The sequence below is a fragment of the Aethalodelphis obliquidens genome, unplaced genomic scaffold, assembly GCF_003676395.1.
Source record: "Aethalodelphis obliquidens isolate GAN/ISIS:26980383/991018 unplaced genomic scaffold, ASM367639v1 scaffold4, whole genome shotgun sequence".
Taxonomy (NCBI): Eukaryota; Metazoa; Chordata; class Mammalia; order Artiodactyla; family Delphinidae; genus Aethalodelphis; species Aethalodelphis obliquidens.
In genome coordinates, this window is record NW_020837948.1 from 18,251,379 (window position 1) to 18,276,207 (window position 24,829).

At 35.2% G+C, this 24,829-nt stretch overlaps 1 protein-coding gene and 1 non-coding gene across 2 annotated transcripts in view; one reads left to right on the plus strand and one right to left on the minus strand.

Moving 5' to 3' along the window:
- Positions 1-24,829, minus strand: part of PRR16 (proline rich 16) — a 152,483-nt gene that overhangs the window by 46,580 nt on the left and 81,074 nt on the right. The window lies entirely within an intron of this gene.
- Positions 16,483-16,589, plus strand: LOC113617740 (U6 spliceosomal RNA). Its single transcript, XR_003431749.1, has one exon. It is a non-coding gene; the product is annotated as a U6 spliceosomal RNA (small nuclear RNA).

Consider the following 24,829-nt stretch of genomic DNA (forward strand, 5'->3'; position numbering starts at 1 on the left):
AGGTGATTCTAATGCACAATGATGGTTGCAACCCCTTAATCCAGTGTTTCATCTGAAAGAAATTAGTCAAAGGTAAATCCTAAGAAGTTAAGGAAAAACAGTCAACCAAACTCGGAGTTTCAAGATTTAGCTCGCTTGGTTAAAGAAATCCTATTAAGATATGCTTCACCAAACAGTGCATATGAATTCCCATTGTAGCTCCAAATTTCTTATTTTCCTCAGAGACTGGAGGGTACAGTTCAAAAAATCAATTATAACTTAAGAGGAGAGTTGTTTTCCCAGGTTCAAATCATGCTTAAGTAGAATAGGGCCAGGGCTTGGAAGCAGATCTTGTTTGCCTCAATAACATAACTCATGCCAAAGTCAGTCATAGTTAGGGTTGCCTGTGCCATGGAAATCACATTCACCAACATATTTCCATTCCGAACACTAATGGAAATGACCCAAAAGAATCAAAACGTAATATAATTGAATAGAAGAAAAATTACTTTTAGAAAAGACTTAACGAATCTAAATACAAACTTCCAAAGATAATAGAATTATATTAAATCTTAAAATTTCACTGCCTCCAAACCTAAAAATATGGGTGCAAATAGGCTAAAAACAAAATGAAACCTACCAACGAACAAACAACAAACTTCCACAAATACAACAGAGGTCATCAAAACAAGAGCTGGTAGTCAGAGAAAGAGAAGGCTTTTAAAAATATTCTACAAGGCATGACTTGGTTTAGCTCTATGTTATTCCCAAAAGCCCAATGAAAGGTATAGGAAGGAAGAGGTGATTTCACATCCTGAAAAATTTGTACTAAAAATCCATGGTTGGAAAGAGCATAATGAGAATACATGGAAGCAACTCAAAGAGGACCAAAAGCCTCAGGAAAAGGAAACATGGTTGACCATTATGGTTTTGGTTCTCCTGCTGGGAGAAAAGCAGAGAGAAAAAGTAGAAACATTTCAGACACCCAGAGGTAAGATCCCATGGATAAACAAGAATTTAGTTAAACACAAAAAAAGAGAAAAGACATTTCTAGGGTGGTATAAAGTAGAAGAACCTGTGAAAGTATCTTCAATCCACTCTAAACTCAACACAGGGGCCTAAAATCAAATTGTGAATCTCATCCTATTATGCTTTTAGAGGGTTAGAAAAAGACTTTGGAGGAATCCAGGATCAAATAGGGTTAAAAATTACTTAGGCAGCTGCTTTTTGATAAATGCAGAGAGTTTTAGAATTTGCACCAAATTCACAGGTGCTATTTGAAGCCTGAAGAAATTCTGGCATGGATTACGATACGTCTTCTGCAAAGTTAACTAGGGTATAAGACAGTGATAAACAAGGTACAGTTTAATTTTTCTGATTAGGTTTATGCCTAGTCCCAGCTGATTCCAATTCCACCCCTATTTTTTCAAACACCTCTCTCAAATATACACAGAACACACACAGAGGCTTGCTGCAGCTTTGAGAAAAGATAAATAGGAGTCAGATAAGGGGATAAAGTAAGCACTCATCATGAAATTATACAAACAGTATCAGTGCAAATAGGAAGTGTGGGCCAAATTCTCCATGTTAAAAATGAGCCAGGTGAAAAATAACGGAAGCTCTATTTCAGAAGAAAATGAATGGATAATTTACATTAAAATTTCTAATAGAAAACATGGTTCTAATAAATCAACACCTAAGAGATAAAATAATAAAACAAGAGAAGACATGAAAAGGGAGATTGAAGAGGGAGTAGACAAATATAGGACCAACATTACGCTATTACTGAATTAGCAAATATATTAAATGCAGAAAGGAGAAGAATAGACAGGTGAAAATGTCTGACAAACAGGAAAGAATATATTCAGAATAAAGGCAAAGGATAAAACAGTGATTAAATCAAATAATGAAAACACTATGGGTGCGGAAGGCAAAGATGATCAACCCAAGGATAACTGGTTTCCCTATAGGAGCAAATTCATTAATAAAATGTACATGTTTTCAGAGAGAGAGGAAAACTTTCCTGAAATACAGGAAGCACCGGAAATTAAGATGAAAGCACATAACATTTTCTAGGAGAAAAATTTGATATAAAACTATCAATAATGAAATATATCTTGATTAAGTAATTGAAATTCAAGGATGAAGAAATTTTGCAAAGTCATTTACAATTGGAAAAAGATCAGGGTATCTTCAGACTTCTCTACTAATTCAAATGCAGAATACATTAGAGCAATAACTGAAATTTTGAAGAAAATTTGACCCAACAGTATTGTACCAACCACATCGACATTCATAATAAAAGCTATAGCCTGCATCCTCAAACACAAAAAAAATCACCAAGAAAATATAGCACTAGTGAGACCTTCTTGGAGGAAACAAACATAAACTTCTGAAATTGAATTTTACTAATTAAGATATTAAAAAACACACTGAATTTACATAAAATGTAAGATGGAACAACTGGAAAAATAGGATTACAAGATGTTGTTAGTTCCCAACCTCATGAGTTTCCTGGGTAAAATCTGAAACTAGCTTCCATACATGGAGGGCAAGGAGAGACCAAACAAGAGAGGCAGACCACTTTGAATTTGTACGTGGCCACTTTAATAAGCAAGGGAATTTCCATATGTGGTTTGTCTTGGGCAGTCGTAAAACAAGTAGATCTCCGCATCTGCCCGCCAGAATGTTAAAAGTTCATGTCTAGGCCTTAACTGGGTTTAGTCATGTTTACTGTCCAGATGGTCTCAACAATATATTGCTCTCTGAGAGCTGTGACCTTGAAAATGGCTCCCACTGTGGAAATGGTGAGTAGAATGTAAATTCCAAGGACCGGGGAGGGAGAGAGGAGCCACTGATTGCCCAGGTAAATAGCAGTCATGTTCTCTCGATGACTTCCCCCCAACAGAGGTAAATGTTTGATAAACCATATGAAAATACTTGAAAAGAAAACATTAAGGGAAAAAAAAAAAAAAGGAAAGATTGTATGGTACCTAGAATAATGACTCTCCCCTCCAAAGATGTAGGAACCTGTCAATGTGTCATATTACATGACAAAAGGTAGAACGGGGGATTTACAGATGTGATCAAATTAAGGATCTTGAGATGGGGAGATTTTCCTGGATTATCCAGGTAGGTTCAATGTAGTCACAGGGGTCTTATAAGAGGAAGGTAATGACAAAGAAGGAGATGGAATGATGGAAGCAAATTTGGAGTGATACAATTGCTGGATGGAAAGAATGTGGACAGCCTCTAGAACCTGAAAAAGGCAAGGAAATGGAATCTCTCCTAGATCCCAGGAGGAACCAGCCCTGCTGACATCTTGACTTTAGCTCAGTGAGACTGACTTTGGATTTCTAGAATCCAGAGTTATAAGAAAAATTTGCAGTGTTTTAAACTGCTAAGTTTGTGGTAATTTATTAAAGCAGCAATAGGAAACTAATACAGATAGAAAGAGTTTAGGTGCATTCATTTTTTAAACTTTCCTTAAGGAAAACCAATAGGCATTAAGTATATAAATAAATCAAGAAGTAACTCTTTAAATCTATTTCATCACATTGTAAGAGGAAACTACCAAAAATTAAAGATAAGAAAACACTAACCAATACAGTGGTCAAGTGGTAGCTGGCATTGAAAAACAAAGGATCTTAACTGAGAATATTATATATACTACTAAATGTCTTTGATATAACAGCTAATTTTAAAAAACCCATTATAAACTTTCTAAATTAGCTGAGGGAAAGCAGGCACACACAGACACGTATATGCGTGCAAGTGCTCGCACACACAAACACACAAATCAAAACTATAAACAAACAGATATGAGGAAGATAAAACAAAAACAATAAAATATTGAAAACAGAAGCATTAAAAACAGAGCAGACAACATAACAGAATCACAAACTAATATATATGTCACATCAATAAATATAAATTAATTCAATGGTAAAAGAAAAAAATTCATATATCGAAAAAATCTTTATATGTTGTTTGAAAGAAACATGTTAAAGGACTATGATTGAGAAAGCCTAAATGTAAAAGAATAAATGAAGACATAATAGACAAATGTTAATATGAGGGGAGGAAAATATCATCTCAATAAGGACAGAAAGTACACCTGGAAAAATGTAACACTCTTTAATGATTACTTAGGGAAAAAAAACTTAGCAAAAAAAAAAAAAAAAAGAGAGACAGAGAGAGAGAAGAGAAGAGAACTTTCTCAGTCTGATAAGTATCTATAAAAACCCCAGAGAAAACATCAAACTTAATGGTAAAATACTGAATAATTTCCCTCTGAGATCTGGAAGAAGACAGATATACTTCCCAGCACCACTGCTGTTCAACATTGTCCTTAAGGACCAAACTTTTGAAATAACTGAAGAAATAAAAGTTATAAGTGTGGGGAAGGAAGAAATAAAACTTTCATTATTCATGGATGATCTGATTGCATATATAAAAAATATGAAATAATCAATATAAAAATTATGAAAATCAGTAAGTGAATCTAGCAAAATCATTGAATTTATTAACATAAAATGATGTATTTCTATATTGAAAAACAAATAAATAAAATTAACAAACAAAACATGCCATTTATACTAGCAGCTTAATACATCACATGTGGAGTATATATCTAAGGAAACACCTTCAAGGCTCCTATAGAGAATACTACACAATATGATGAAAGAAATTAAAAAACAAATAAATGGAGGGATCATTATGTTTTGAAATGAATATTGCATATCAAAAATGTCAATTTTCCTCAAACTGATCTATATAGTGAATGAAATTGCCCAAAAGTCCCAGGAGTCTTTTTTGGGAATATGGGAAAATTGATTCTAAAATTTATGTAGAAATAAGAAAAGTTAAGAATAGCCAAGGCAAGATAACAACAGAAGCTAAGGACTTAACATTACCATATATCAGGACCAGAGCTGTTGTGATTAAGACAGTTTGTTATTGGTATATGCACATAAAATAGATCAAAAGAGCAGAATAGACAGGCCAGAAACAGAACTACAGAGTCAATAGATTCAAGATAAAGGTGGCAGGGAAATACAGTGGAAAAAGTGTTGTCAATTCCAATAAAGAATTAAAAAAAATTTTTTAACATCTTTATTGGAGTATAATTGCTTTATAATATTGTGTTTGTTTCTGCTGTATAACAAAGTGAATCAGTTATATGCATACATATATCCCCATATCCCCTCCCTCTTGTGCTTCCCTTCCACCCTCCCTATTCCACCCTCTAGGTGGTGACAAAGCACCAAGGTGATCTCCCTGTGCTATGCAGCTGCTTCCCATTAGCTAGCTATTTTATATTTGGTAGTGTATTTATGTCAGTTCTACTCTTTCACTTTGTCCCAGTCTACCCTTCCCCCACACCATGTCCTCAAGTCCATTCTCTACTCGCTGTGTATTTTTTCCTGTCCTGTCCATAAGTTCATCAGAACAATTTTTTTTTTAGATTCCATATTATGTATTAACATATGTATTTTTCTCTTTTTGACTTACCTCACTCTGTATGACATACTCTAGGTCCATCCACCTCACTACTAATAACTCAATTTCATTTTTTTTATGGCTGAGTAATATTCCATTGTATATATGTGCCACATCTTCTTTATCCATTCATCTGTTGATGGACACTTAGGTTGCTTCCATGTCTTGGCTATTGTAAATAGTGCTGCAAAGAACACTGTGGTACATGACTCTTTTTGAATTACAGTTTTCTCAGGGTATATGCCCAGTAGTGGGATTGCTGGGTCATATGGTAGTTCTATCTTTAGTTTTTTAAGGAACCTCCACACTGTTCTCCACAGTGGCTGCATCAATTTACATTCCCATCAATAGTGCAAGAGGGTTCCCTTTTCTCTACACCCTCTGCAGCATTTATTGTTTGTAGATATTTTAATGACAGCCATTCTGACCAGTGTGGTGTGATACCTCATTGTGGTTTTGATTTGCATTTCTCTAATGATTAGTGATGTTGAGCATCCTTTCATGTGTTTGTTGCCAATCTGTATATCTTCTTTGGAAAAATGTCCATTTAGGTCTTCTGCCCATTTTTGGATTGGATTGTTTGTTTTTGTGATATTGAGCTGCATGAGCTGCTTGTATATTTTGGAGATTAATCCTTTGTAAGTTGCTTCATTTGCAAATATTTTCTCCCATTCTGAGGGCTGCCTTTTGGTCTTGTTTATGGTTTCCTTTGCTGTGCAAAAGCTTTGAAGTTTCTTTAGGTCCCATTTGTTTATTTTTGTTTTTATTTCTATTTCTCTAGGAGGTGGGTAAAAAAGGATCTTGCTGTGATTTATGTCATAGAGCGTTCTGCCTATGTTTTCCTCTAAGAGTTGGATAGTGTCTGGCCTTACATTTAGGTCTTTAATCCATTTTGAGTTTATTTTTCTGTATGGTGTTAGGGAGTGTTCTAATTTCATTCTTTTACATGTAGCTGTCCAGTTTACCCAGCAGCACTTACTAAAGAGGCTGTCCTTTCTCCACTGTATATTCTTGCCTCCTTTATCAAAGATAAGGTGACCATATGTGCGTGGGTTTATCTCTGGGCTTTCAACCCTGTTCCATTGATCTATATTTCTGTTTTTGTGCCATTACCATACTGTCTTGGTTACTGTAGCTTTGTAGGATAGTCTGGAGTCAGGGCGTCCGATTCCTCCAGCTCTGTTTTTCTATCTCAAGATTGCTTTGGCTATTCAGGGTCTTTTGTGTTTCCATACACATTGTGAAATTTTGTGTTCTAGTTCTGTGAAAAATGCCATTGGTAGCTTGATAGGCATTGCATAGAATCTACAGATTGCTTTGGGTAGTATAGTTATTTTCACAATGTTGATTCTTCTAATCCAAGAATATGGTATATCTCTCTGTTTGTATCATGTTTAATTACTTTCATCAGTGTCTTATAGTTTTCTGAATACAGGTCTTTTGTCTCCATAGGAAGGTTTATTCCTAGGTATTTTATTTCTTTTGTTGCAATGGTAAATGGGAGTGTTTCCTTAATTTCTCTTTCAGATTTTTCATCGTTAGTGTATAGGAATGCAGGAGATTTCTGTGCATTAATTTTGTATCCTGCTACTTTACCAAATTCATTGACTATCTCTAGTAGTTTTCTAGCAGCATCTTTAGGATTCTCTATGTATAGTACAGTGACAGTTTTACTTCTTTTCTGATTTGGATTTCTTTTATTTCTTTTTCTTCTCTGACTGCTGTGGCTAAAACTTCCAAAACTATGTTGAATCATAGCAGTGAGAGTGGGTAACCTTGTCTTGCTCCTGGTCTTACAGGAAATGCTTTCAGTTTTTCACCTTTGAGAATGATGTTGTCTCCAGGTTTGTCATATATGAGCTTTATTATGTTGTGGTAGGTTCCCTCTATGCCCACTTTCTGGAGAGTTTTTATCATAAATTGGTGTTGAATTTTGTCAAAAGCCATTTTTGCATCTATTGAGATAATCACATGGTTTTTATCCTTCAGTTTGTTAATATGGTGTATCACATTGATTGATTTGCGTATATTGAAGAATCCTTGTATTCCTGGGATAAACTCCACTTGATCATGGTGTATGATCCTTTTAATGTTTTGCCAGATTCTGTTTGCTAGTATTCTGTTGAGAATTTTTGCATCTACATTCATCAGTGATATTGGTCTGTAGTTTTCTTGTTTTGTGACATCTTTGTGTAGTTCTGTTATCAGGGTGATGGTGGCCTCATAGAATGAGTTTGGGAGTATTCCTCCCACTGCTATATTTTCGAAGAATTTGAGAAGGATAGGTGTTAGCTCTTCTCTAAATATTTCATAGAATTCGCCTGTGAAGCCATCTGGTCCTGGGCTTTTGTTTGTTGGAAGATTTTTAATCACAGTTTCAATGTCAGTGCTTGTGATTGGTTTGTTCATATTTCTATTTCTTCCTGGCTCAGTCTTGGAAGTTTGTACTTTTCTAAGAATTTGTCCATTTCTTCCAGGTTGTCCATTTTGTTGGCATATAGTTGCTTGTAGTAGTCTCACGTGAGCCTTTGTATTTCTGCATTGACAGTTGTTACTTCTCATTTTTCATTTCTAATTCTGTTGATTTGAGTCTTCTCCCTTTTTTTCCTGTTGAGTCTGGCTAATGGTTTATGAATTTTGTTTACCTTCTCAAAGAAACACCTTTTAGCTTTATTGATATTTGCTATTGTTTCCTTCATTTCTTTTTCGTTTATTTCTGATCTGAACTTTATGATTTCTTTCCTTCTGCTAACTTTTGTTTTTTTATGTTCTTATTTCTCTAATTGCATTAGGCAGAAGGTTATGTTGTTTGAGATTTTTCTTGTTTCTGGAGGTAGGATTGTATTGCTATAAACTTCCTTTTTAGAACTGCTTCTGCTGCATCCCATAGGTTTTGGGTCATTGTGTTTTCACTGTCATTTGTTTCTACATATTTTTTGATTTCCTTTTTGATTTCTTGAGTGATCTCTTGGTTATTTAGTAGCATATTGTTTAGCCTCCATGTGTTTGTATTTTTTATAGTTTTCCTACTGTAACTGATATCTAGTCTCATAGTTTTGTGGTTGGAAAATATACTTGATACGATTTCAATTTTCTTAAATTTACCAAGGCTTGATTTATGACCCAAGATATGATCTATCCTGGAGAATGTTCCATGAGCACTTGAGAAGAGAGTGTATTCTGTTGTTTTTAGATGGAATGTCCTATAAATATCAATTAAGTCTATCTGGTCTATGTGTCTTTTAAAGCTTGTGTTTCCTTATTTATTTTCATTTTGGATGATCTGTTCATTGGTGAAAGTGGGGTGTTAAAGTCCCCTACTATGATTGTGTTACTGTTGATTTCCCCTTTTATGGCTGTTAGTATTTGCCTTATGCATTGAGGTGCTCCTATGTTGGGTGCATAAATATTTACAATTGTTATATCTTCTTCTTGGATTGATCCCTTGATCATTATGTAGTGTCCTTCTTTATGTCTTGTAATAGTCTTTGTTTTAAAGTCTATTTTGTCTGATATGAGAATTGCTACTCCAGCTTTCTTTTGATTTCCATTTGCATGGAATATCTTTTTCCATCCCCTCACTTTCAGTCTGTATGTGTCCCTAGGTCTGAAGTGGGTCTCTTGTAGACAGCATATATACGGGTCTTGTTTTTGTATCCATTTAGCCAGTCTGTGTCTTTTGGTGGGGGCATTTAATCCATTCACATTTAAGGTCATTATTGATATGTATGGTCCTATTACCATTTTCATAATCGTTTTGGGTTTGTTATTGTGAGTCTTTTCCTTCTGTTGAGTTTCTTGCCTAGAGAAGTTCCTTTAGCATTTGTTGTAAAGGTGGTGGTGGTGAACTCTCTTAACTTTTGCTTGTCTGTAAGGTTTTAATTTCTCCGTTGAATCTGAATGAGATCCTTGCTGGGTAATCTTGGTTGCAGGTATTTCCCTTTTATCACTTTAAATATGCCCTACCACTCCCTTCTGGAGTATTGTTCTTGATACATAATTAGCGTAACACTTAGCATAGAACGTTTAGTTTTAATGTCTTTTTCTAATTTCTTCTGTAAAGACGGTTTACCAAAATTATACCTGTCTAATTACACAACTTGCTAATGCTTACCTCTATTTATTTCTATTTATGTTCCCTAGGGACATGAACCATGTCTTATTAGTCTTTTTTATTCTTTACCAGTACCCAGAAGAGTGTTCTTGTAGTATATAAATAACATCTTTTATGCAGGAATTAATGAAGTTGCACTAATATTCAAGAAACAAGATCTCTGCAAAGATTAGCATTTGATCCAGTCAGTGCCTTTTACTTGATCTTTGCTTATCTCAATAGGTGGCCCTGTCTCTCTGCATTTTGCTAAATAGCCTTGTACAGGTAGGACATGCCTGCTCAAAGCTGTAATTACAGTACTGAACACAGTTCACTAACTCTCTCTGATGAGGTAAAATCAACTTGGTACACAGATGTGGCTACCAAGATTATAGGCCAAGTTCTGATCTCTGAGCTTAAGATGTGATATCTAAGATATATTCTGAGCCCATGAATTTTTACCGTGGTTTGGCCTAGGTTCAAATATAAGAAGTCACTAATAGTTTAAAAGCGCTTACTAGCATATGAAAAATCATTCCCAGTGTCAAATTAAGATGACAGAGTAGGAGAACATAAAACTCACCTCCTCCCAGGAACACATCAAAAATTTATCTACATGTGGAACAATTCTCATTGAAAACTAAGTGGAGTCTGGCAGAAAGATTCCGGCGCAACCTAGGCTATAAGAAAGATCCACATGGAATTGGATCAGAAGGGAAGAAAACCAATCAGGTCACAATCTGTGCCCCTGGGATGGGACTCAGAAGAAAAAGGAGATTACATGGGCAGAGAACATTCCTGGGGAGTGAATGGTTCAAGCCACATATTCGGTGTCACAGCCCTGGGGTCTGACAAGGGAAAGACGATCCCCCTTGGCTGACTGGAGGGCTGGTGGACTAACAGTAGTACTGTGAGAAGCCTAGATTCCATTTGTGAGGAGTGCGTGAAGGCTTTCTTGCTCCTGAAACAGGGTGGAGAGTGTGGATTGAAACCCTGTGAGTGAATCACTGATTTCCTGTGATGGACCCAGTGTGTACCCCAGCCTGGGCTGACAAACACTCCAGCCCTGCTGGCCTTGCGTTGCAGCCCCACAGTGAAATGAATGCTGTGACAACTGAGGAGAAAGCTCAGCCATGAGATGCAGAGGCAGCTCAAACTGTAAGCAGTTCTGAGCAGGGAGGGGACAGTCACTACTGTCAATTGCACAGGAGGCATACCAGAGGCAGTGTGGATCTCTGATGGCATCCCAACCAGTACAGCCTGTACCCCAACCCTCATCAAATACCCAGTAGTGAAACTGAGCAGGACCTTGTTGGGCTCCTGGGCATGGAAGCCTTTTTGTGTCCCCCGTTTCTTCTTTGTAGCAAAGAGACTTCAGCCTCCATGACCTTCCCTGAATTCCAAAGGCCAGGTTCAAACAGTTGCTAATCAGGGAAGGGAGGGGATGCAGAGACAAGGTAGCAGCAGCCAAGAAACAACAGTGCAGCCTTGGGAGAGAATCCTGGTTCTACCTCAATGGATACACATACTAATATGTTTGAGCTTTTCTACAGAACTAAAAACCCCAACAAATGGAAGATGTTAACTACTTGATGAAGCATTCTTCATTCCAGAGAGAAGGTCACAGTTTGATAACATCAAGAACCACAGAGGCTGATTGGGAGTTGCCTGAGGCCAAATTAAAGGAATGCAGACCCTGCACACACACTGATCCTTATCAGCAAACCCACCCTTGAACCATTGCCATATAACTCCTCACCAAATCCCCCTGGGTGGGGACAGTTTTTGAGGGCACAAGCCCTCTGTGTCCCCGTTTGCCTGGCAAAGCAATAAAGCTACTCTTTTCTACTTCACCCAAAACTCTAAGATTCAATTCAGCATCAGTGCACAGAGACTGAGTTTTCACATAAATACCAGCCCCTCTTGCTCCAGCACTGCTTCCTTCTGGGATGAGGGTGCCAGTGCTGGGAGAGAAGAGCACACACTAAAAGGGAACTGAGCTAGCTTGGACCCAACCCTCAGCAACTTGAGACCCGACCCTACCCCTGATAGTGTTGTGAAGGCCACTGAGCAGAGGGAAAGTGCCACTTCACACCTGAGTCTGGCAGTATGCCTCCATCTCTAGCCCCACCTCCTACCAAGGTGATAGCTGCCAGCACACCATGAGGAAAGACGTGACTTGTGTTCTCGTCAAATCCAGCTCTCCCACCAAAGCCACTGGACACATGTAAACTATGTAGGGATGCTCCAACATAAAGACACCCTTCAAGACCACCATAGATAACTGTTTCACTTAATTTCAGAGACAGAGAAAGATAAGAAAAATGAGGAGAAGAATTTGTCTCAATTGAAAGTGCAAGAGAAAACCCCTGGAAAAGCAAATAATGAAACAGAAATAAACAGTTTACCAGTAAAGAATTCAAAGCAGAATGCTAACTGAATTAGGGAAAAGAGTAGATGAGCACAGTGAGAAGTTTAACAAGGAACTAAAAAATATAAAAAGAACTAGTTATAACTGAAGAATAACTGAAATGAAAAACACACTACAAGGAATGAAAAGCAGACTAGGTGAAACAGAAGAATGCATAAGTGATCTGGAAGATAGAATAATGGAAATCATTTAGTCAGAACAGCAAAAAGAAAGACAAACTTAAAAAATTAGAACAGTTTAAGGGATCTTTGGGATAACATTGAGTACACAAACATTCACATTTTATGGGTACCAGAAGGAAAAGAGAAAGTGAAGGGGATAAAAAAAATGTATTTGATGAAATTATGGCTGGAACTTCATAAGCCTGAAGAAGAAAACAGATATCTAGACAAAAAGCACAGAAGGTCCCCAAAAAGATGAGCCCAAATAGACCCACATCAAGACCTATAATTAAAATGGAAAAGTTAAAGATAAAGAAAGAATTCTAAAGGCAGCAAGAGAAAAACAGAGGCATATACAAGCAACACCCCATGAGGCTAACAGCTGATTTTGCTGCAGAAAGTTTGAAGACCAGAAGGGAGTGGCATGATATATTCAAAGTGCTAAAAGGGAGAAACCTGCAACCTAGGATACTCTACCTAGCAAGAGTATAATTTAGAATAGAAGGAGAGTTAAAAGCTTTTCAGACAAACAAAAATGAAAAAGTTCATCAATACTAAACTGACCTGAAAAAAAATGTTAAAAGGTCTTCTCAGGGTGGAAAAGAAAAGCCTATAACAAGAAATAAGAAAGAAGCAAGAACAAGAAGTAAGTAGGAAAGGGAAAAAATGCCACTAGTAAAGGCAAATATATAATAAAGAATGAGGATCAATGACTTAGTACAAAAATTAAAAGACATAAACTGTAAAATCAAGTATAACTACATAATGAGTAAAGGAATAAACATGAAGATGTAAAGTCTGACATTAAAAGCACAAAATGTGGGAGCAGGGAGTAAAAAATGTAGATCTTTTAGAAAGTGTTTGAACTTTAAGGAGTACCAGTTTAAAACAAATAGATATAGTTATAGGTCAACATGTACAAACCCCATGGTAACCACAAATCAAAAACCTACAATAGATACAGAAAAACAAGGCTGAAATGAATACAAACATACCACTAAAGAAAAGCATCAAACCACAAGGGAGGAAACTAAAAGAAGAAAAGAACAGTGAAGAACTACAAAAACAACAGAAAACAAGAAATAAAATAGCAATAAGTACATAACTATGAATCATTACTTTAAATGTCAATGGACTAAATGCTCTAATCAAAAGAAACAGGGTGGCTGATTGGGTAAAAAAGAAGACTCATCTATATGGTGCCTATGAGATACTCACTTCAGAACTAAAGACACACACAGACAAAAGTGAGAAGCTGGAAAAAGATATTTCTCATACAAATGGCAATGACAAGTGGGGGTAGCAATACTCACATGATACAGAATAGACTTTAAAAACAAAATCTATAACAAGAGACAAAGAAGGACATTATATAATGATAAAGTGATCAATACAAGAAGAAGATATTATACTCATCAATATATATACACCCAATACAGGAGCACCTAAATATATAAAGCAAATAATAAAGACATAAAGAGATAAGTTGACAATAATAAATAGTAGCAGGGTACTTCAACACCCCACTTACATCAATGTCTTACATCAAAGACAGAAAGCCAATAAGTCAGGAGTGGTCTTAAATGATACAACAGACTAGTCAGGTTAATAGATATCTAAAGGACACTCCATCTAAAGACACCAGAGTACACTTTCTTTTCAAACTCACATGGAACATTCTCCAGGAGTGATCACATGCAAGGCCATGAAAGGTCTCAACAAGTTTAAAAGGATAGAAATTATATCAAGCATTATTTCTGATCACAACAATAGAAATCTTTTACACAAAGAAAAATAGTAAAAGCACAAACACATGGAGGCTAAAAAACATGCTACTGGAAAAAATTTGAGTCACAGAGGAAATCAGAAAATACCTCAAGACAAACGAAAATAGGAACAGAACTGTCCAAAATCTGTGGGATGCGCAAAAGCAGTTATAAGAGGGAAGTTTATAATGATACAGCCTACATCAAGAAACAAGGAAACTCTCAAATAAAAATCCTGGCCTATTAGTATATAAAGGAACTTGAAAAAGAACAAACAAGCCCAAAAGTCAGCAGAAGGAATGAAATAATAATGATCAGAGAAGAAATAAATAAAATAGAGACCAAAAAAAAAAAGAAAAGATAAATGAAACCAAGAGCTGGTTCTTTGAAAAGAAAAAACAAATAGATAAACATTTGGACAAGTTCACCAAGAAAAAATAGAGAAGGCTCAAATAAACAATATAAGAAATGAAAGAGGACAAATAAGATACCACAGGGATAAAAAAAAAATCATAAACAAATTGGAAAACATATAAGAAATGGACAAATTTCTAGAAATATCCAACTTTCCAAGACTGAATCAAGAAGAAATAGCCAATCTGAACAGACCTACCCCTAGTAATGAAATTGAATTTGTAATTAAAAAACTCCCAGCAAACGAAAGCACAGAACTGGATAGCTTCACTAGGGAATTCTACTAAACACATAAAGAAGAGCATACCTATCCACCTCAAAACCTTCCAAAAAACTGAAGAGAGTCGAACACTCCCAAATTCATTCTATGAGGCCAACATTACCCTAATACCAAAACCAGACAAAGACATTAGGAAAAAAGAAAATTACAGGCCAATATCTCAACAATGAATATAGATGCAAAAATTCTCAAAAGAATATTAGCAAATCTAATTCAAAACTATAAAAAAAGATCATACACCATGATCAAGTGGGATTTATTTATTCCAATGGTTCAATATTTGCAAATCAATCAATGTGATACACCACGTTAACAAAAGGAAGGATAGAAATCGCATAATCATCTCAATAGATACAGAAAAAGCATTTGCCAAAATTGAACACCCATTTATGATAAAAGGTCTCAACAAAGTTGGTATAGAGGGAACACATCTCAACACAATAAAGGCCGTTTATGAAAAACCCACAGCTAACATCATACTTAGTGCTGAAAAGCTGAAAGCATTTCCTCTAAAAACAGGAGCAAGACAAGGATGTCCACCCTCACCACTTCTATTTAACATAGTATTGGAAGGCTTAGCACAGCAATCAGACAAGGAAAAGAAATGAAAGGCATCCAAATTGGAAGAGAGGAAGTAAAATTGTCACTATTTGCAGATGACATGAAACTTTATATAGAAAACTCTGAAGTCACCAAAAAAGTTATTAAAACTAATAAATACATTCAGTAAAGTTGCAAGATACAAGATTAATATACAGAAATCTGATGCTTTTCTCTACACTAATAATGAACTGCCAGAAAGAAAAATTAAGGAAACAATCCCATTTACAATCACATCAAAAGAAGAAAATACTTAGGAAAAAACATAACCAAGGAGGTGAAAGACCTATACCCTGAAAATTATAAAACTTTGATGAAGAAATCTGAAAATGATACGAAGAAATGGGAAGATATCTCATGTTCTCAGACTGGAAGAATTGATATTGTTAAAATGTCCATACTACCCAAGCAATCTATAGATTTAATGCAATCCCTATTAAAATACCCAAGGCATTTTCCACAGAAGTAGAAAAAAATAATCTGAAAAGTTATATGAAACCACTAAAGACCCTGAATTACTAAAGCAATATTGAGAAAAAGGAACAAAGCTGGAGGTATCATGTTCCCTTACTTCAGATTATACTGCAAAACAATAGTAACAAAAACAGCATGGTACTAGCACAAAAACAGACATATAGCTCAATGGAACAGAATAGAGAACACAGGAAAATACCCACACACTTATTCCCAATTAATCTATGACAAAGGAGGTAAGAATATACAATGGAGGAAAGACAATAAGTGGTTCTGGGAAAACTGGGCAGCTACATGTAAAAGAATGAGATTAGAACATTTCCTCACACCATATACAAAAATAAACTCGAGATGGAGTCAAGACCTAAATGTAAGACCTTAAAACATAAAATTCCTATAGGAGAATGTAGGCAGGACACTCTTTGACATAAATCGTAGCAATATTTTTCTGGACCTGTCTCCTAAGGCAAAAGAAATAAAAGCAAAAATAAACAAATGGGACCTAATTAAACTTAAAAGTTTTTGCATAGCAAAGGAAACCATTGACAACACAAAAAAAGACAACCTACTGAACGGGAGAATATATTTGCAAATGATATGACTGATAATTGGTTAATATCCAAAACATATAAACAGCTCATACGACTCAATTAAAAAAAAAAAGGGCAGAAGGCCTGAATAGACATTATTACAAAGAAGATATACAGATGGGCAACAGGCACATGAAAAAATGCTCAACGTCACTAATCATGAGAGAAATGCAAATCAAAATCACAATGAGAGTGCTCACTTTGGCAGCACATATACTATAATTGAAACAATACAGAGAAGATTAGCATGGCCCCTGCCCAAGGATGACATGCAAATTCGTAAAGCAAAAACCACAATGAGATATCACCTCATACCCATCAAAATGGCTGTTATCAAAATATCTACAAATAACAAATGTTGGCCGGGATGTGGAGAAAAGGGAACCCTAGTACACTGTTAGTGGTATTGTACATTGGTGCACACACTATGGAAAACATTATGGAGTTTCCTCAGATAACTAAACATAGAACTGCCATATGATCTAGCAATTCCACTGCTGGGTATATATCCAAAAAACATGAAAACACTAATATGAAAACATATATGCACCCCAATGTTCATAGCAGCATTATTTATAATAGGTAAGATATTAAAGTGACCCAAGTGTCCATCAACAGATACATAAAGAAGACATTATATATATATATATATACACATATATATTTATATATATAATAGAATACTACTCAGTCATAAAAAGGAATGAAATTCTGCCATTTGCAACAACATGGATGAACCTAGAGAGTATTATGCTTAGTGAAACACATCAGATAGATCTATGTTATCACTTATATGTGGAATCTAAAAAATAAAACAAACAACTGTATGTAACAAAACAGACACATATTTAGAGAACAAACTAGTGGTTACTAGTGGAGTGAAGGAAGGGGGAGAGGAGAAGATGGGGTATGGGATTTAGAGACACAAACTACAATGTATAAAATAAGTAAGAAACAAGACCATATTGTACAGCACAGGAAAATATAGATTTTTTGGTAATAACTTTAAATGGAGTATAAGCTACAAAAATATTGAATCACTAGGTTGTACACTTGAAACTAATATAATATTGTAAATACACTATACTTTAATAAAAACGATAAAAATCCTAACTTTCTATGCCATGCTACTGAACTGTCTTCATTTCCCTCTGAAATTTTTTGGCACGATTTACAAATTAAAACATTATATAAAATAAAACTATAAGCATCGTAAGAAAAACAAAGTATTCCCTTGCTTTCAGTCATAACGATGATATCCAACTTATTAGGTAGACAAAAGTTGAGAAGCACTCATCAATAGTATGACTTGAAAAGTCTAAAGCAAAGTTCTGAGGATTAAAGTAGAATGTTGTGAAGTAATAATATTAAATCAATTAATTTCTAAATATAATATTTTTTAATATGGTGAAGATATCATACCTAGGTTGGAAAACCTAGGGATGAGGCTGGCCGGTTCCCCCTCATTTTATCCTCACCCTCTACCTTAACGGCAGAGTTAACTTTCGTCTACTAAATCAAAGAGAAGATCAGCACACAGCTATACTTAGGAGCTTGCATGATGTATTACTGATATGCCCAGTGTTTTAAACAAGAATGTCAATAATTCTTCATTATACTTTTTATGAAAGATTGTATTTTCTATAAGTACAATTTTGTTTGTTTTTTTTTTTCTGGTCATTTCTTCTTCTCTGTGATTCTCTATACTTTCTTAATATCTAGTTTGTACAAATTTTGCCCCAAGAAGCATTTTCATAGGCTTGGTTTCTTTCACGTATTCCCTAATTCCTGTATCAATTTTTCTGAGTTCTTATAAAAAATTTTACAATACATTGCCCAAGATCAGTATTCAGTTAGTATACATGTATATAATATCATTATTTGCCTGGATATTCTGAAGTTCAAACCTCTAAAAACACACTTGTATTTATCCTGGGTATTCAAAAGTGCTTAACTGAACCAAATACTTTCTAAAGTAAGATTTACCTTTTGAGATGTATGCATGTAACCGTTAGAAGCTAGACAAAAACATGACCATTCAGCACTCACTTACTCATATCTCCCCAAACAATTTGAATCAGACATTTGGTTGAATGTATTTTAATCATTTAAAAATTCTGGCTTTCAAGAGAAATAAAACAAAACACAACCAGTGTTTCTACCTGTTGTTATACTGCCTCTCCTTTATCTAAGCTACTTTAAGTCATGAAGCTCTGCATTATGCCCTATATAGCTAAGTTAAAGCAGGCATAGATAGCTTGAAACACAAAAGGATTTTAAAGCAGAAAAAGCAGATCAATATTGAAATTCAGTGCATGTTATTCTATCTTCAAAGTGTAGAAGGTGGGTTTTTAAAATTTTTTCCCTTGCATGTCTCTCAAAATATAAACAAACACACAATTCTTAAGGAACTAGTAGATTTGAAATATTAGAGAAAAGGAAGGGTTATAAACCCAAGCCTTAACCCCTAAATAATTACTTTTATGAAATTTATAACATTATGTTTTTTTAGATTTCTATGATTGAGTGACAAAAACTATCAAGAAATAGCTTCTGTGAGAATATAGTCTTAATTTTCTCAAATACTGATAATTAGTTTTTTAAAAATAATTTTTTTCCTAATAAGTTATTTCTTAATAAGTTCTCTATTCACATTCTAAGAATCAGTATACATGTGTGTGGGATATGCAAACATTTAACAATTTCTAAAGGATAGTACATGTATAAATGGGGAAACCGAGGCACAGATAATTAAAAAGGAAAACAAAATCTTTTTGAAGTGAAAATGCAAGAGTAAAGTTATTTAGTGGCTATACATTACTCAGAGGTTCGCAAAAAGAGCTCTAAATATAAAGAAACAATTTCAAAATTAAGTAGATCAAGAGGAGATTGGAAAATAAAAGGGAATCAGACAGTTTAATTAATGAATTAGTAGAATCTATCCACCCTCCCCACACACACATAGTTTTAAATAAGGAATTATATAAGTGGAAATAAAATAAAAGTAACTTTGAATGTATTTGAACTATAGTAAAAACACTTTATTTGGTAAAGGGCTCCGTATTTTTTTTCCAAACCGAAGGAAACATTGAAAACACTGCAAAATAAAAAGAGAGAAAGAAAGAAAATAATTGATAACAAGGACCTGACAGAGCCCTTTTAACCAGTTCAGGAAAACTGTGGGAAGTCTGGGTAATCAGGCTGGATGCTAAAAGTTCTGTGCCAATTACAGTCTGAAAGCTATAGATGCTTCCTGGTTGCATAATAACAAATTTACTGAGGAGATAATTTGTGAGAGAGCTGAGCATAGGTCTAATGCTGTTCATGATTATAGACCTTCTTGAATACTGCATGAGAAATTTCAATAATTTTCAGTAATACAGGCAGAAATTTGGTACAAGTTCTATAATGAAAATAACAGTTTAGTGGAATGGTAGGATCAAAGGTGATAGTGAACTTGTACATGTTAATATGGTGCAGTATTTTGAATGCACAGCCAAACAGAATTGGGTCTAACTACTAATAACATAATGTGTTTTCATTTCTAGATTGACCTCGCTGTGGAAATTCAGAGTGGACATATATGCCCTATGCAATTGTGTTTCAGCATACCAGGGCATAAGAAGAGCCCTACTAAAGGAGTAGATAAATAGCAATTGCATTTACCTGTCTCTTCTGTCAGTGACACATTCATCTCCAGCGATATGCTCTTAACATTTTAACAATTAGCTCTTCAGAAAGAAAAAAACAAAACAAAGCCATGGGGTCAATACTCCCTTCACACCCAATTTCAAGCTACCAAATGACATGATTGGATGCAGAGTTGAGAAAAGATGTGCACAATTGGCTTTTACAAGTGGGTGTGAGCCAGATATAGCACCCCACTGTGACAGCAGCATCCCCCAAATATCATAAGAACAGCAGTCCCAAATCATTATGTCCAGGCTTCTTGTATAGCTTAAGAGCATTTAAAGGTCATTTATGAAGATGCTTGATCCACCATTCTTGGTCTCTATATTCAGAATCTATAACACGTTTTAGTCTACTGTACGCTTTTAAATACAAGTATCTACTATCCACCTAGATTTCTAAATTTTCAAGGGAAATGTTCTATCAGATACATGCATAGGAATTTTGCTGTGTTCTGAGACCTGTTGAATTATAAAGTATATCTTTTATTTTGACTTTCCCACAAATGTGAAACCTAAATGTCACACTTTAAAAATCGGCTGAAGAGTTTACATTTAATGCTAAGTTGTATTCGTGTATAATTTAAGTTTTAATGATATCTCCACCCTAAAGAAGATAAAAGGATTAACTCTAATCTCCATATGAACAGTTTTCAGTCTGTGTAAGGATATGGATAAGTGAATCTGAAGGCAATAAAAAGAACAGAGAATTCTCTGCTAAGCAGATGAGAAGTCAACTTTAGATGATATAGTAGTGCTAGAAAAAGCATCTCAGGGTAAATAATAATTTTATTTTTCATATGTATGAATTATAATTTTGACTCCCTATTTGATAAATCCACCAGACATCTTACATTCCATACTCACTCACCCCTTCTTAAGCTTAACATGCTCATGGCTTCCACTGTTACCAAACTGTCCTAGTTTTCTTTGCACATAAAATTACAATTTCTTCTTCATCTCTTTGCTCCCTGTCCTACCCTGGTCTATGAAAAGCCAATCATTCCCAAAGGTCTATCCTTGGCCTACTGCTCTTCTGTTTGTACATCTTCACAGGTTGATTTTTTATCTATTCTTATAATTTGACCTTTATGTAAATGACACTCAAATCTATGCGTTCAGCCCAGAAATTTTCCCAAGATTCAGATTCATCTATCTATATTTTCAGGTGGACAACTACTGCTGAGTATTCCACAAGCCCTGCAATGGTCTGTATAACCTTCAATGTTGCATATCTATTTGTGCCTTTTGTATTTTCCACCTTGGTTGTACCATGATTAATTCTGTTACCTACCTTAGAATCCTGGAAATGCATCCTTTAGAGAGCTGCTTAGGAGACCTATCAAGCATGCAATGGTTTCCATACCATTCTATTGCACGAAATATTCCACTGTCACCATGAAAATAGTACATTTCTATCTATTGAAGAGGAGTAAAATCATTTCTAAAAATAAGCCCGTACTCAAAACCCTAAAGGTATTACTCAACATAGGTTACGGAAATAAAAATGGTTCTGGTTGACAAATTATGCTGGAGTTAGGGGAGAAAAATGGGAGTTGTAGGCTAAATCCCACCCACATGGCTTCCCCTTCATTCCTGTGGCAGTTCTGAGGTACTCTGAGAGCCAAGTTGGGTCCCCATAGCAAAGGCTGAAAGCCTCTGGATAACAGAATAAAGTTCCTTTCTTGGAACAGCACGCAAAGCCCTCCATGACAAAATGCTGCTCCCCACCTCACCCTTCACATCCCAGCTGATGACAGTTTCCCCAGATGTCAGGCTGTTTCTCATTTCCCAATTTGTTTATGTTACCCCTTGACAGAAATACCCATTGAGCCTCTTCACTCCTATCATGTAGCCATTTACTATGCAGCTTTAGGATTTAAATCAGATAATATTTCATTCATTCAATTATTCAGTCAAACAACCATGTGTCAGCAAAAGAAGATACTTGCTCTCACAGAGTTTCTAACTTTGTGATGAAGCCTAGACAGACGATAAGCAAACAAATATGCAAACCCCAGCAAAGAGTGAACTGCTTGAATCACCTATGATTAGTGTCATGCTGGCCACGTACTAGACATTCAAGTAACCATGAATGAACATCTTATGATTATCATGCACAGTGCTAGATGCTTTCATATGTCAATTCATTTTAATTCTCAAAATTATGTTAAGAAATGAGTTATTCTGCCACTTTGGTAGATGAGGAGACAAGGGCTCAGAAAGATTTACAAATTCACCTATGGCCACATAGCTGGAGAGTGTCAGAATCTGAATACAAATCCAGAAATGTCCAGTTTCAGAAACCATCCATGTTCATGATAATACTGGCTTTCGGGGGCTATAAAAAAATAAAGGCTCCATCCTTATCTGAAATCAATTCACATGCTTAAATCTCTCCATCCCAGAGCGATTTCTATAAATTCTAGGAAGCTTAAAGCAAGTTTTACATTGTAGCACTTTAGAATTCAAAAGAACTTAATCATGAGCAGTGAATCTGCAAAATATGCTCTGGGAGCCCCACTGATTTCAGCAATAGGAGAGAACAGCCTCCTGCAGCATCTGTTAGAATGAAATGGCTTACAGGCAGTAGAGGAAAAGCATAAATGGTGTACTGAACACCTGGTACTTGAGGCATTCTTTGCTATATAAGAACCAAGTTAAAGCTTCAGTTATTCATTCTGAAAATGCTTATAAGCTTTGCAATAAGATTCTCAAATAATAGATGTGAGCTTCAATCATAATCACTAACAAATGATTTAATAGAAATAAATGGTTGTTACAAGAACATAGTGAGAATAAACAATGTTAAAAATAAGGCACGTGAGAGCCTGGACTGCAGGTTACTGCTGCCCAGATGAAAAACACTCCATTTTTACAGACAGATAAAGCGTTTTCCTGTAGAGTCTGAATAAATGCTCTTCTTGAATCTGTCAGCATGAATTCCCAAGAGAAAACAAAACCGGCAAATCTCAAGTTCATAGTTGATTCCAAATTATCCCCTTCCATTTATTGCTTAAATAGGGAGACCATATGGGAATTTAGTATAATCTGGACAGGTATGATTTGCCATCAGTGTAAAAATATCTCCTTAACTTCCTAATTGTTTCATTAAAACTTAATAACTTAAAAATTGCCTCCTTACTAGACCAGAGAGGAAAAAATAATTTGCTGTTTTTGTGTCTCATTTTTTCTATGCAAAATGCTTCTAGGCTCCTCTGTAAAAAAGTCATTTTGAAAAAGATAGGGTTTTTATTGCTGCTATCTCAAAATATTGTGGCCTGTTTAAATAGTTATATTACTTTATTTTTAGATCAGAGACCGCTGCTTTGCTAGTTTTAATTTTCTAAATTATAAAAGCAAATTACAATAAATAGTGCTTAAAAAATTAGTGCAGCTTCCATATATAGTTATAATATATATTTTGAAATTTATTCTCATGTAGTGCCCTTTTTATGCATAATTTGACCAAATAATACATGTTATTCTATATCATAATTTCTTCATATGATGTTAAATTATAAACACTGACCCACCACTGTCAATAGAATATTGAATAGAATATTCCATCAAATAAATATTCTATAGTTTACTTAATCAATCTTGTTTGTGAACATTTAGATAATTTTCAGATGTTTTTCCTGTATTATTACTAATTTGCCTGATCTCTGACTTCATGAATTTTAAATATTAAAAGTTTTCTTAATGATTATGAAAATAAACTATGGAAAACTCTATACTAGTCAACTTATTCTTTTCTATGTCTCCATATTTTAACAAGGATTGGCATCTGAAGTCTTAGTTTTGTTTAGATACATAAAACATATTATTTTTAAAACAACTATATTTGTCAGATCCACTACATATTCTTCACAGCAATTCTGCAAGGCAAATATTATTCTCATGTTACAGATAAACTGTTCAAAGTGTTTAAGCAATGTTCTCACGGCTTGTTACAAGGGGTGTCTGCATAGCAGTGTGGGTGATAAGTATCAAAAGAAATTAACAGTACAGGTTTGTGGAGAGGAGATGGAATTTTGTCTTGGACACCTTGGGTTTCCATTGCCTATAGGATGCCCAAATGCAGTTATATAGTAGGAAGGTGAACACACATTTGGAACTTTGAAGACAGTATTTCTCTGAAGACACCAATTTAGCTTATAAATGAATTTCAAGCCATGGAACAGAAAGGGATTATCATGGTAAAGTAGGTAACATGTGAGGCAAAGGGAGGCAAGTACAGAATCTTGGAGGAGCAGATACATTTGGCAAGAAGAAAGGAAACCCAAGAAAAAAAAGAAGGAAAAGAAAAAAAGAAGGAATAGTGGGTAAAGTCTTATAAATCAAGGGAAGAGACAATTTCAAGGACAGGACACTGATCAGTCAGCAATAAAGCCACCATTGGTGATCTTGGTTAGGGTTAAGTTTCAGTGGTGCTCTGGAGCTAAAGAGGAATTTTAGTGGGTTGATGAGCAGCTAGCCTATTTAATAGGAAGAATTGTTTTAGAGAACAAAAGTGAAAACTGAGACACCTATAAACCATGGTAACAAAGCTCCTGCTGAGTGGGTAGAAGGACGAGTCAGCCGCCATGGAGACTCTCAAAGGGGTCCTCTGAGCATGGAAAGCCCTGAATTCAGCCCTGTTTATGGAAACCTGGCATATAATGTTTCCTTCCCATAAAAAGTGGACATGTCAGTCAGAAAGATCAACAGATATGACCTCTCCATTAGTCTATGTCCCAAATGACTAAAACCAATGGCAAGTACTCCTTTATAATTTACTCTGTCTAAGCCATTGTTAACTATTAAAAATATTAAACTACAAACCATTAAACATATTAAACTAGGAA